Here is a 13901-nt window from a genome sequence, read left to right on the forward strand (position 1 = left end):
ATGGATGGATGGACAGATGGATAGATGGATGTATGCATGTACGGATGGATGGATAGATGGATGGATGGACAGATGGATGGATGGATGGACAGATGGTTAGATGGATGGATGATGGATGGATGGATAGATGGATGGATGGACAGATGGATAGATGGATGGATGATGGATGGAGAGATAGATGGATGGCCAGATGGATGGATGGATGGGGGAATTGTTAAATTAGTGGTGTCAACTGGCTTCTCAGCTCACAATTGCCCATTGCTGGCCACACAGACCACATAGGGGAATCTCTGGCCAAGATGCTGGTTAAACTGGCTGGCTTGATGCAGTCCAGGCCTTTACTGCCCACCAAGTTTGGCAGGCCATGCCCTTGCCAAAAAAGAGGGCATTGGACACCCACCCTGTTTCTGTGGCTCAGGGAAACTGTCTCTGATTCTAGCCACAGGACCAAACCAAGATTCTCTGTCACTCCCCACCTCACAGCCCTGAGCCCTGAGGTCTAAAAGAGCCACTTCCTTTGACCTGCAGTGGACAAAAAATTAGTGTCCAGGGTCGACCACTGACAACAGCAAGACTCAGAGGTATACCTGATAAAAGCTTTGTGAGATCCTCGTTCAAGCCTCTGACGGTGATGCTTAATAGCTTGAAGGTGACATCAGGGTCAGTACTAATATGCGACTGAACAGAAAGAAACATGACCTAACTCGTCTCTCACCATGGGCCTGGCTGCGAGAGCTTCTCTTTCTTTATTAATATCCTAATTGGAGCTGCTGGCTCAGGACTCCACCCTGTCCCCAGGGCTAGGGCCCATGGCTGGGCTGAACTCCAGCGTTACTGGGAAGGGCACAGGCTTAGCCAGGTCTGAGAGCCCCTGTGAAGGGCGTCTACTATCCAGCCTGTGCTCATCTTGGCCAGAGCCCGATGCTTGATTTCCTCTCTGATCCAGCAGATTTACCATACTTTGAGAAAATCCAGTAGGACAATTTTAAATCTCTAAAGAATTCTTGATGGTACCAAAGGAAAAATGGCTGCAGCCTTTCCCAGCACCTGTAAAGGATGGTTTTGTTTGTGTTTTTTTAAAAGGATTTAAAACCAGTTTTCCAGGAACACAAATCCTTTCTAAGGCACCCAGCACACCTGACTAGGGAGCTGCAGGTCTGTGTCTGAGCTGGCCAGCCGCCTGTATGGTGGGACCAGGCTTTCTTCGGGTTGTTTTCTTCTAATATGCTCTGCATTGCAAGAGGAGAAATCCCTTATTCCTTATAACCTTCCTTCCCCCAGCTCCACCTCCCCCCACCCAACACACACACACACACACACACACACACACACACACACACACACACACACCATGTTCTAGACAGAGTTTTCTTCTCCTTCTACAGGGAGGCTGCAGTGTAGCAACAACAAAAGCACAGAGCAAGAAGGAGGCCTGGGTTTTAGGATCTGCTGTCCTACTCATTTGCTGTGTGACTTTAAGCAAGGCACTTACGCTCTCTGGGCCAATTTCCAGGTGTGAAAATAAAAAAGCAACCTTATACCTTGCTCTGCTTTGAGTATAAAAGATACGCAGATACCCTGGGCAGAATGTTTTCAAAGCACCAAGCTGTCCAGATAAGAAGCACTGCTGTGGGGCAGTAGGGGATAGTGATCAAGGTCAAGTGTTTTCAGGATGCTGGGGCTAGATCTGCTTCTGATACGTTAGCCCAGAACCGAACCCCTGCCCACTGCCACACTATAGCCTCACACCACAGCCCCCAAGAGAACCCCCTATGATAGCGATTCAGTTATGAAAGCTTCCTTATCCCTATACCGCCCCCAACACATACCCTCCACGGGAGGCATCTCTCAGACCTTGACCCAGTGACCTGGCACCTGGGGTGGAGCAGCCTCTTCAGAGGTGTCCCTGGAGGGAATTAGAAAGTGGATGCCCAGGTCCCTGCTGAACGATGTTCTCCTGGGAAGTTTTGTGATGGCTCTCGGCCCCATAAGTCCTCTCTCGGGACTGTCTCTCCCTTCCTTCTGTCTTCCTTGGCACTGCCCCCCAGGACCCCACTTGCCCTCCCCAGAATGTCCAACCCATAGAAACTCTAGAGCAGGAAAAACCAGACACAACTGCCTCTTCCCAGCAGCCTGCCTGGCCTTCTCCCCTCCATAAAGGAGACCAAGGGCTAAGGGCTTTTCTTGTGGGAGAGGGTGGGAGGGCTCCTGTCCCCTTAAAATGCCTTTTCATCCTCAGTCACCACCTCTTCAATGGTTTCCTCACCCATCTTGTCCCTGAAAGGCCTGAGGAGAAACTTCTCCAGAGCCCTGGGGCGCCTGGGAGGACTGGCGGGAGGGTGGGAGTGCTGCGGACGCTGAGGCCTGCGAGGCTGGGGGACCCTTCAGCCAGACCCAGGTTCTTTCTGCTCAAGAATCTGTGGCCCTTCTGTGCGCTGCAGCTCAGGACGCAGCGCCTTCGTCCCCCAGATCCCCTCTGAGCGTGCCCCCCGTCGGATCTCTGTGGAGCAGGTGCCAGGGGTGTGGAGGCGGACACAATGGCCCTCTTTGTGGGGGGATCTGAGCCGGCAGGCAGGGGAGGAAATCAGACAGCGCTCCTGACAGCGGGCTCTGTCTGGGGTGTCTGTGAAATATGGGCCAGAGGGGATCCTTCCCGAGACCAGTTCAAGGCTGCCGAACACCCCCAAGCCCGCTTTCGGCGAGGCCACTGCCTGTTTGGAGAGAAATGATATACGACACCCAACTTCCTTCCCTCCTCCCCTGAGGGGCTTAAGGGAGCTCACGGTCTCTCCTGGGAGGTGTGGATGGACATGCCTGTGTGTACACACACGTGCACGGGTGTGTGTATATGTGTGTATACGTGTGTGTGCGGCTGCATAAGTGTGCATTGTGTGTATGTTTTCTCTGTGAGTGCGTGTATGTGTCTGCTCATTCCATGGCCAGAGGAGAGAGTTCAAAATGCTGGGCCTCCACAAAAAACCAGCCAAAAAAAGTGCTGGCCAAGATGGCCCCCTTTAGCCGGCCTGCTTTCGCCCAGACCAGGAGGAGGGCCCTTAGGACCCAGAGCCTAAGCGAGCTTAAAGAGAGTCGTGCTGTGAGGAGAAGGGCAGGCATCTTGCTGAGCCCCTGCTCCCTGATTTCATCCTCCAAGTAACCACCTCCGTATAGGAACTGTTTTCAAGATGAGCACAGCACCCGCCTCACGGAGGCTCCGGGAAGGCTCCCAAGCCAGCCACAGCCTGCAGGGTCTCCAGTGGCCCCTGAACCATTTGTCTTCAGGGGAGGAAATGGGAGGATGTCCCCACCCACCCACCTCCTCCATGGCCAGCCAGGCCTCCACATCTGGGCTGCAGCTGGCTGCTGAGCTGCCCTTACAGGCTAGCTCTCTGTAAATGACAAGAAGACAGAGAGCTGTCAGCAGAGGGCTCTGAAAGTCACCACAACTCCTCAGCCAGCTGGGAGCCATAAAAAAGCAGCCTCAGGGGCTTCCCTGGTGGCACGGCGGTTAAGAAGCCGCCTGCCAATGCAGGGGACACGGGTTCGAGCCCTGCTCCAGGAAGATCCCACATGCTGCGGAGCAACCAAGCCCGTGCGCCACAACTACTGAAGCCCACACGTTCTAGGACCCACGTGCCGCAACTACTAAGCCCACGTACTGCATCTACTGAAGCCCGTGTGCCTAGAGCCCGTGCTCTGCAACAAGAGAAGCCGCCACTCGCTGCAACTAGAGAAAACCTGCGCGCAGCAACGAAAACCCGACGCAGCCATAGATAAATAAATAAATAAGTTCATTACAAAAAAAAAAAGAGCAGCCTCAGTTTCCCCATCCTGTAAACTGGGGCCAAGGGCAAAGGGCAACCCTGCCCTCTGAAAGGTCTGCTGGGAGAATTAAAGAATATAAGGTGTGGAAATATTCAGTAAATTACAAAGGTCTGTCCAAATGATGGTGACTAATTTATACCCAACAAATGTCTACCAGCTGTGGGCTACAGGTGTCCCTGGGATGGGGGCTGTGAGACAATAAGAAAGATGGTATATTTTACATCAGAGCCAATGAAGTCTCTTCACTGTTGCTGCCTGTTGAGGTAGGTGGGGGACCTTATGCCCATCGTGCAGATGAGCAAACCGAAGTTCTGCTTGTTGGAGGAACTCGCCCAAGGTCACAGATCTACTCTGTGTTGGAAAAGATGGCACCTGGCCTTGTGTCATTTGGGCTGTTGTGTGGGACTCATTCTAGAGGCTTCTCTGGTAAGCCAACCTGGTCAGTGAAGCTGGCCATGACCTGAGATGGGGAATGCCACAGGCGTGAAATCATATGCAGGGAGCCCAGGGCTCAAATTCATTACTGTCATGTCCCAGTCGATTTCTGAGACTTGAGAACTTCCCTTCCCCGTCTGCCAAGGAGTTAGGTCTTCAAAGCAAGACCCCACGTTTGCCTACTCTGCCATTCTGCCCCTTCTGTCCTCAGGTTGCCTGGAGCCTCACCCAGGAAGAACCCAGATGGCTAGGTGACACAGAAAGGACATGTAGTGAAGAGAATCTGACCTAGAGTCAAACCCACCTGGTCTGAATCCTGGCTCCGCCTCTTCCTGGTGTGGGAGCTTGGCCAAGCCATGGTTTCTAAGCCTCAGTTTCCCCATCTGAGATGAGACTTATCCATGGCTCTGAGCTGCTGAGAAAATTAAATGAGCTAATATGTGGAAAAGGGCCAGCTTAGTCAGTGCTTAGGGGCAATGGATTGCCTTTCTCTTTCCCCAGGGAAAAAGCGACAAAAGAGAGACAAGATGGAGTGAGTCCAGGGTAGGGGAAAGGTGAGACCTCATGGGCTCTGCCAACCAAGGGGAGAGGGCTAGAGAAAGGAAAAGGAGTGAGGCTTCAGTGAGATGAGCCTAGGAAAGACGGCAGAGAAGACTTCTGGCTGGGGCTGTGAGTCACCGGGAGAAACAGAGACTGTGTGTTTCCTCCCTATTGGAGGAATCCTATGAACAAACACCACCATAGGGCAGAGTTGACAAGACCTTGGAGACCAGTTCATCCAGTTCCTTTGATCCACAGGGAAACTGAGACCCAGAGAGAAGGGACTGGTTCAGGGTCATACAAGGCATTCCTGACAGACTCCTGACTCCCTCCAGGGCTCAGCTAACCTCCCAGGAGGCCTTGTGGGGGGTGGCGGGTCTGGGGAGATAACGCGCTCCTGTGAGTCGACAGTCGAGAGGGACAGGAGGAAGACCTGGGCCAGAGACAAGAGCCAAAGACTGGGCTCCTGCCTTTCTGTCCAGGGCCTGATGTCCTCTTGACAGGTCAGATCTGCCCGCGGAAGCTGGCTGGCCAGCTCTGGAGGTCCCTATCTGTCTAGACTGCTTGCTGGCCCATCCCACCGAGAAACTCGACTCAAGGCAGGCTGGGGCAGGCGGGATGGCCTTGGAGGTCCCCGACAGCTCCGGAAGTCTGCACACAGAATCTCTGGAAGACTGAGAGGTGTTGTCTCTGCAGAAAAGCCGTCGGACATTTCTGTGTGGCGGTGACACAAACCATTCCTTCCTCCATAATCACCCTCGCTGCAGCGCTGGCTCAGGGCAGACAGCCTGCCGTGCATGGGCTTTATTTTCAAATCCCTCTTGCTTTTTAAAAAATCCCTGTGAATGCCTGAACGCCCAGGGCAGAGGAAAACACTCAAATCTGTCCTTGAGTGTGCTGGTGGTGATGTGATGGCTCAGACGGGACCCTCCGAGCTCTGCGGCAAGAACAAACCCCCTGCTGATGTAATTTAAAAGAATAACCTCCCAATTTTCTCATCTCCCTTGGCTTGGTACACCTTATCAAATGACAAGAGAAGCCAATGTTTGGTTAAATGGTTCAGAGGTTAATACTCAACAGATGGAAGATTTTTTCTTTTTCCTTTCTTTTCCCCCCTTCCAGGAGATCTGGTCTTCTCCTCTTGCTGGATATATGAGGCTGGGGGGACCCAGGGGCATTTCTCCCATCATGCCCTTCGAGGGAGCCCATCTCCCACCAGCCGCCGCTGGTCCTCAGGGTGTCTCAGGCTGTGTCCACAGCCTCCACGGGGTCTCACCCCAAGGCAGGGCCAGCCCGGGCTGGCTGAACTCGGGAAGCAGAACGGTCTACGCTGCGAGGTAGCTAGGTGGGACACAGGGCAGGAAACAAACCAAGTTCCCCACCACCAGGGGAATGCTGTTTCACTGGTTTAAAATAAATAAATAAATTTTAAAAGTTCAGGGGGTTGGAAGCAGGTGGGAGAGAACATTTACCTCCTGCACCTGGTTCTGTTCCAGGCCTGCTGGGGGACTGTCAGCAAACCTCAGGCCAGCTCTGAACCCCAGCATCCTTTCTACGGAATGGGAAAAAAAAACCTTCTTTTCTTCCTGGCTTCACTGAAGTGGAGAATGAAAGAAGCCCCTTTCTGGGTCCTCGTTCTCGTAGAAGCTGACCCTGGAACGCGGCTTTGAGGGCAAATGGTTTATTTGGGAGTGAGGCCAGGAAGTACCAGTAGGGAAGGGGGACTGAGGCAGGAAGAGAAAGGGGTTCCTGAAGAGTGTGTCAGCATGTTGCCCACGGTGGGCAATTGGGGCCCAATCACATGGGCGCACAGGGAGACTGGTATGTATCTCAGCGTCCAAGGCAGTACCACTGGCCACTTGTGACAAATGGGCACTTGAAACATGGCTAGTCTGAATCGAGAGGTGTTGTGTGAGATACGCACCAATTCAAAGACTGAGGACAGAAAAAGGATGCCTGATAGCTCATTAATAATTTGTTTTAGGGCTTCCCTGGTGGCGCAGTGGTTGAGAGTCCGCCTGCCGATGCAGGGGACACGGGTTCGTGCCCCGGTCTGGGAAGATCCCACATGCCGCAGAGCGGCTGGGCCCGTGAGCCATGGCCGCTGAGCCTGCGCGTCCGGAGCCTGTGCTCCTCAACGGGAAAGGCCACAACAGTGAGAGGCCCGCGTACCACAAAAAAAAAAAAAAAAAAAAAACTCATAGAACTGTACACCCAAAGAGCCAACTTTAATGTATGATTTTTAAAAACCTATCTACCTATCTAGAAAGAGAGGGAGAAAGTGAATGTGACAAAATGCTGACTGCTGTCAGGTCCAAGTGGCGGGATACTAGTTGTGTTGTACTAGTCTTTCTGTTTCTCTGTACATTTGTTATTTTTCTTAATACAGAGGAAGAAGAGGTGGAAGATTCTCTCTAAAGAGCCTGCCTGGGTCTGTCCCTCTGAAGCACTGGTTCCCTCTCCCCCGGAAGCACAGGGGAGGCAGCCACTCTGCTCGAGGCCTGAGTAGGTATGATGTTTCACCCACACCTCCTCGGCCCCCAAGAACTGACAAAGTGCTTTCCACGTCAGCCCCCAGCCAGGCTGCTCAGTGTTTGATCAGAATCTTCTTCTGTGGCCGACGCCTGCCTGGTACAGGCTTCAGGAGAATGAGTATATCTGGCCCTTTACTCTTTTTTTTCTATTTATTTGTTTTTAATTTTATTGAAGTATAGTCGATTTACAATGTTGGGTTAATTTCTGCTGTACAGGAAAGTGCTTCAGTTATACATATGTATTTGCTCTTTTTCATATTCTTTTCCATTTTGGTTTATCACAGGATATTGACTATAGTTCCCTGTGTTATACAGCAGGACCTTGTTATTTATTCATCCTATATATAATAGTTTGCTTCTGCTAATCCCAAACTCCCAATCTTCCCTCTCCCAACCCCTCCCCTATGGCAACCACAAGTCAGTTCTCTATATCTGTGAGTCTGTTTTTGTTTCATAGATACGATGATTTGTGTCATATTTTAGATTCCACATATGAGTGATATCGTATGGTATTGGTCTTTCTCTTTCTGAGTTACTTCACTTAGTTACTTTTTACATGCTCATTCCAGAGACCAGATAGAAAAGTTCAGGACCCCTGCTCGGGGGCGGTGCTCCCTCAGGACCCCCCTCCTCCAGGTTCCTGTTTCACTGCACACATAGGCGCCTATGGCATTTCTCACACCTCAAGGTCACTGCCTCTGGAACAGGAAGGAAACATCCTTGTTCCATGAGAGGGGCTGCCATCTGAGTGTGCACTCACAAGGACCGGGCTTCCCAGTGTGCCCTGGGGCCCACCTGCCTCAGAATCATCAGATGCTGATGAAAAGGCAGCTTCCTTGTCCCTGCCCTGGACCCATCTGGAATAAGGCCCAGGAGTCAGCATTGGAACCAAAGTCCCCTCACAGAAATCTAAGAACCACTGGCCCAGGAGAGCAGTTCAGTTCCTCTACAGATGAGAAATGCTCTTCTAATGGGTGCATTAGGCTGGGGAAAAAAGCTTCCCCCTCCCTCCTCCCTAACCCCCACCCAAGTCCTAGCCCACATTAGAGGTCAGAACACTTTTCTCTCAAGGACCATATAGTAAATACTGTAGGCTTGAGGGCCACAGAGTCGCTGGTGCAACTATTCAACTCTGCCCTCCTAGCACAGAAAGCAACCCTGGACAATTACCTAAACAAATGGGTGTGGCTGTGTGCCAATAAAACTTTACAAACATTGACATTTGAATTCCATGTAATTTTCACATGTCACGAAATCTTCTTTTTTGATTTTTTAAAAACCACTTTAGGGGGCTTCCCTGGTGGTGCAGTGGTTAAGAATCTGCCTGCCAATGCAGGGGACACAGGTTCGATCCCTAGTCTGGGAAGATCTCACATGCCGCGGAGCAACTAAGCCCATGCGCCACAACTACTGAAGTCTGCACGCCTAAACCACATGCTCCGCAACTAGAGAAAGCCCGCACGCAGCAACGAAGACCCAACGCAGCCAAAAAAACAAAAAACAAAAAAACCCAAATAACACCTTAGGGACTTCCCTGGTGGTCCAGTAGTAAAGAATCCGCCTCCCAATGCAGGGGACATGGGTTTGATCCCTGGTCAGGGAACTAAGATCCCACATGCCGCGGGGCAACTAAGCCCACACGCCCCAACTACTGAGCTTACGTGCCTCAGCTAGAACCCACGCGCCACGACTACAGAGCCCACGCGCCCTGGAGCCTGCACACCACAACTAGAGAAGAGAAAATCCACACGCCACAACTAGAGAGAAGCCCACACACCGCAACGAAGAGCCCACATGCCTCAGCAAAGATCCCACGTGCCACAACTAAGACCTGACGCAGCCAAAAATAAATAAATGAATAATAAATGTCTTTAAAAAGGTAAATAAATAAAATAAAATAAAAACCACTTTAAAATGTAAAAAGTATTCTTAATAGAGATAGAAAGTAAATTAGTGATGGCTTAGGACAAGGAGGATGGGGGAGTGGGGGGCGGGGACCGTGAAAGGGTATGGGGTTTCTTATCGGAGTGATGAAAATATTCTAAAATTGACTGTGGGGATGGTTGCACGTATCTGGGACTATACTAAAAACCACTGACATACACACTTTCAATGGGTGAATTACATGGTATGTGATATATGTATATATATATATTTTTTATATATATGTGTATATATATATATATTCTTAGCTCCTAGACTGTGCACTAACAGACAGCAGGCTGGACTGGGCTCCTGATGTAGCTTGCTGATAGATAGGAAAGATTTAGCCTAACAAGATTTAAATGCTCTGCATAATAAGAAAACACACTGTGGGATGGGGACCTGAGGGTAGGTGGAGAGGGGATGGGAGGAAAGGTCTGGAGGAGACAACTTGAAGACAGAGCAATGCCTACACCTGAAAGCTAGTTATAGAGGCAGGGAATGGCTGATGGACGTCTAGCCCTCGGGTCACAACCTACGGCCCATGGGCCAAATCCACCTGCCACCTGTCTTTGTAAGGCCCGTGAGCTAAAACTGCTTTCTACAGATGATCATGTCAGTTTGATGATGGGGAACACTAACTTTGAACCAACTAAGCAAAATGTTATATCCCCCCCACAAATAATTCCATTCTTCTCCTTAGTAGACCTGTGTTACAAAGAAGTGTACTCAATTATTACTATACATTGAATTTCATTAATAAAAAATTTATGGAAATTTGCTTTCTCTGTTGTTATATAAGCATACTGTACATAATATGCTTGATTTTGCTTGTTGGTCCATGAGCCTAAAATATTTATTATTTGGCCCTTAACAGAAAAAGTTTACTGACACCCGGTCTAGCAATAGATGATTTTCAATTTCAAGTGGCTTCCTGTCTGGAAACCCCATATTATCTTAAACCTGGAGTGAAATTCTATAAAACACACACCAGCCTATGTTAGGGGAGCTCTGATGACCAGCAGCAAGTTGAACGAGGCCCCAGAGAAAACTGGGCGGGTTCAGAGAGGTGGAGCCAGGTGAGAGCTGAGAGAGAAGATACACAGAGAACTGGATGACCCAGGAGCCCAAGGGAGAATATTCTCCCTGAATATTCTAGAGGAAGTTGGTTCTGGAGAGAGGAAGGGAAAGGGCTCGGTCCTTCTGTTACCTAAATGGGAACAGACAGTTGATTACCTCCCCACCAGGAGGTCAGTCCCCCAAAAGTGGGAACTGTGTCTTATTGATCTTTGTTTTCACCCTATGCCCAGACTGGCATTTAATAAACATTTGATGAATGAATGAATGATCAGACTCAATTGGCCTGAGTGAAGAGCTTGCTCTAAGGGTGACTTGGACTAACCTCTGATATGTGCTCCTGTTACTGGTCAGGGTTCTTGGCCTTTCCCCAATCAATACAATGACTAGAGGCCAGACAAGAAATTCAGGCAAGGCTTTACTGGGGCCCCTGCTGCAGCAGGGGGGAGTGAAAACAAGTAGCAGGTTCCCTTGCTTGTAAGGAACAAGGAACCAGGAAGCTGGTTCCTTACATGAGGTGAGGGTAGGGGTGTGTCCAGGGGTCAGGCCAGAGGGGTGGCTCAGGGGGTCTGCCCACCCCTTTGGTGGTGTTGAGTGCAGGGGGCATGTGCAGTACCCTGCTTTTGCTCCCGACTCTTCAGAAGTGGCAGCTGGGTTTTTTTTGGTCTTTTTGTATCTTGTTGTCCAGAATTTGCCCTGACCAAGCACACACACAGTTATTTTTAGTCCCTTATTGTCTCTTTGTATTTTATTGCTTTGGTCCAGGTGCAGAGGGTCCTGCAGCAGAGGGGTCTGCACTGCAGACTGCAGCAGAGGGTCCCAAGTCCCAGCCTGTCTCACTCCCACCCCACCTCCCAGCTGCTGGCAAGTTTTAACAGCATTGCCCAAGCTATGTTGCCTCAAGCTGTTTAAAAGTGAGAGGGAAAAAAATGTCTCAGAGATAAATCTGTTTATAAAATGCTGCCTAATGAATCCCATTTGTGGACGGTCTCAATATAACTGCACATCAGCTTCTTAAAGACCCTGAGAAGTCCTGCACCACCAGCTGTTCAGAGTGTGGGAGGGACCTGGGACTGTTTCTCAGACTTCCAACCCATCCGCCTGAGTTGAGCACTCACCCATCTCCCCAGAGGATCCAGAGGTTCCCCAAGGCCACCATTCCTGAAATTCAGGGCATGAAAGTCAGATGGGTTCTCAGCTTTCCCCAGGGCTGGTGTAAGATTAAGTTTTCTTCTGTTGCATATTGCGTTCCTCTCCTGGTCTTCTTGTTCTTGTGGATTTATGCCTTTAACAAAAACCCAAATCCGTTGTTTCCATGGGATTTGGGTTTGGGAGGGAGCAAAAGTGGATATGCATGTTCATTTGCCATCTTTTTTTTTTTTTTTTTTTTTGGCCACACAGCAAGTCTTGCGGGCATCTATAGTTCCCCAACCAGGGATCGAACCCGGGCCCTGGCAGTGAAAGCACCGAGTCCTAACCACTGGACTGCCAGGGAATTCCGTCACTTGCCATCTTTCAACACAAGAAAAGAAAGGCTCTGCAGTGGGGTCACGTCGGGCAGCAGAAAAAGAAGGGGAGCAGGTAAATGAGAGATGGGGTTTGGGGGTAGAGGGCTTGCCTGGCTTCCCCGAATGGGACAGTAAGGCTGATTGGCCAAGAGCTTTGCCAGGGCCTGGAAAAGCAAAAATGTAAAACTGTAGAGAAGATTCCTCCTTCAAGGGGCTTAGTGGGTGAGAAGTAAGTAGATGATTAGGAAAACAAAATGTGGTAGGACACTGTGACCACGGAGTTTGGAGAGGAGGCAGGGGGAGGACAGCAGGGCTTTGAGTACCACCTAGGAGCTCGGGCTTTATCCTGTGGGTGATGTGGAGCCTCTGAGGCTCTCTGGGGCAGCTGAGCGGAGGATGGGCCCAAGGTAGACGGCACCGGAGTCTGGGAGGCCACTTAGGCAGCTGTTGCAAAATCCGGTGAGGAATGAACGATGAGGCTTACGCGCAGGCAGCGAACGTGTTCGTGATGGAGCGTTGGGGACAGAGTCAAGGAGGTGAAATCAGTGGAGCGTGGGCTGGGGCGGAGGGAAGGGGAGGGTGGCCTCCTGGAAGTCTCCCAGGTTTCCAGCTCTGGTTGGCGGCTGGGGGAGGGGATGGATGAGCCCTTCCGCTCCCCTCCCTCCTGCCCAAAGCCCAGAATGTTCCCCCACCACCACCGTGAAAAAAGTGTTGGCTCCCCTCCCTGCCCCACCTTCCCTCCTCCAACTGTTTGCCTGGAGCCCCCAGGGAGGAGAGAGAGAAGGAGATGAAATCATGGAACAAAGAGGATTAGGGACGCATTTCTTCCCTCCTCTACAATGGAAAACTCTCAGTTTGCTGAGAGAGGGGAGGCTTTAGGGGGGCGGAGGGGGAGCGTGATGAGGTTATGGTTTTGAAATAGGAGCTGTGGGGACCTGCCAATCTGACAGGAGACAAGGTTCTCATTTTTCTTTCTTCTAAGTGGGAGCTCTACTTGGTTGACCCCAGTTTAGAGCCTCCTCTGCTGGGGTGAGTCTGTCCAGTATATTCCCAGCCTGTGTGTGCCCCCTTCCACCTGGCTCACCACTCAGCCTGGGCCCCCACAGAGGAGCAAGACACCACGTCCCAAAACAGAAGCGGCTCCCCATGGCAGGAAGGAGGTCCAGGCAGTAGGAAGAGCCAGCAGTGGAGTTGGAGGGTTTGATTTCACCTTGAAGTTCTGCCATTTTCCAGTTATGCAGACTCAGGCCAGTGTCTTAACCTCCCTGAGCCTCAGAGTCTTCCTTTGGAAGTGAAAATGATCAGACCCAGCTCACAGGCTTAGAGGAGACCAGAGGTGTTTTGGAAACCAGGCCCGCCCCTAACGGTGGCAGAGCCTGGGGCCACAGTACAGATAGGGGCTCCTCTGCGTGTGTCTAAATTCTTGGGTTAAAAATCAAGTCTAGGGCTTCCCTGGTGGCGCAGTGGTTGAGAGTCCGCCTGCCGATGCAGGGGACGCGGGTTCGTGCCCTGGTCCGGGAAGATCCCGCATGCCGCGGAGCGGCTGGGCCCGTGAGCCATGGCCGCTGAGCCTGCGCGTCCGGAGCCTGTGCTCCGCAACGGGAGAGGCCACAGCAGTGAGAGGCCCGCGTACCGCAAAAAAAAAAAATCAAGTCTAACAAACTCGTAGATGAAATATGTGTTATCCTCCAAACTTGACAAATATTCTATGATAATATTTAAGAAAATATCATAATCTGGAAGGCCAGGTCTGAATTCAGAGTTCCTGGACTCCTTGGAGTAGAACTTGGAACACCACGGCATGGGGAAGCCCGTCACAGCCCACAGCCCGTTCCCCATTCCCTTCCCTTCCCAGTGCGGCTCCATCCTGCAGAGCGAGGGCTTCGTGCAGATGCAGGAGGACGCCCAGCCCTGACCTCTAACCTACACGTACATACACACATTGCAAACAGATATGGACCTAGAGGTCCACACTCTGAGGGCGTCTGGGGAGGATGGATCTGGGGAAGAAGCCCATGCAGATCCTGGGAGAGGCTCAGACATTCCTGGGTCCCAGGTACAC

This window comes from Globicephala melas, chromosome 20, assembly GCF_963455315.2.
Source record: "Globicephala melas chromosome 20, mGloMel1.2, whole genome shotgun sequence".
NCBI lineage: Eukaryota > Metazoa > Chordata > Mammalia > Artiodactyla > Delphinidae > Globicephala > Globicephala melas.